This window comes from Pipistrellus kuhlii, unplaced genomic scaffold (assembly GCF_014108245.1).
Source record: "Pipistrellus kuhlii isolate mPipKuh1 unplaced genomic scaffold, mPipKuh1.p scaffold_m20_p_7, whole genome shotgun sequence".
In the NCBI taxonomy this organism is placed as follows: Eukaryota; Metazoa; Chordata; class Mammalia; order Chiroptera; family Vespertilionidae; genus Pipistrellus; species Pipistrellus kuhlii.
The window spans coordinates 2144767-2145776 of record NW_023425573.1 but is presented as its reverse complement, the minus strand read 5'-3'; positions in this window follow the sequence as shown (position 1 = coordinate 2145776).

The window sequence follows — 1010 nt, the reverse complement described above, 5'->3', positions numbered from 1 at the left end:
CTAGAATTGAACAGATGCTAGAGAGTAGAGCCCTTGTTCAAGAACAGAAAGAACCATTACCTGACCTAAGGCCTACCTGGAGAGGAGTCTAGTCGAGTGGTCAATGCCTGGGAGGTTCAAACTGAGATGGAGGGTGTGTGTTCCACTAAACAGGCGGAGCCTGGAGATGGGCAGTCTGACCAGGTAATACTCAGAGGTCTAGCCAAATAGATAGCTGATAAGCACCAGGAAGCTCTGAAAACAAGAAATACATGAGGCTAGAGTTCAAACTTTGGGCTCCAGACCCTTACAAAAGCTGATAATGCAGTCTTAATGAGACTGGAGTACCAAGCAGGCTATCAAAGTAGACATTCCGGCAAAAAATAAGAAAAAAGGTATTCAGCCCTAGCCAGTTTGGATCTGTGGATAGAGCACTGGCCTGTGGACCAAAGGATCCTGGATTCAGATCCCATCAAGGGCATGTACCTTGCCTAGGGGCTCCTCCCCAACCCAGGCTCTGGTCATGGCTCATACAATAGGCAACCCATCGATGTGTTTCTCTCAGATCAATATTTTTCTCTGTCTTTCCCTCTCTCTCCACTCTCTCTAAAAATCTATGGAAAAAAATATCCTTGGGTGAGAATTACAAAGCAAACAAAAAGACAAAACAAAAAAATGTATACAGAGTCTGGAATTAAGACACATTAAAGAAGATTTATCAAAGCATGGGCCTAAATATGATTACCAAGTCATAGCAATAGTGCCACTAATTATAAAGGTTATCTATATATATGTGGATATAAATGAGTAACTAGTAGTGAAATACACCTCTAAGTATACATTTTTAAAATTTTGGACTATATACATGTGTTGCCTATTCAAAAACTAAAGTGAAAAGAAAATGAAAAACTAACCTCCCCAAATGAATCCAAACAGAAACAAATCTAACAAATAATCACTCAGAGAGTACTCACTAGTTTGTATTTAACTATAAGTTCATTTATTAGAAAATTGGGAGTAATGATGGACAA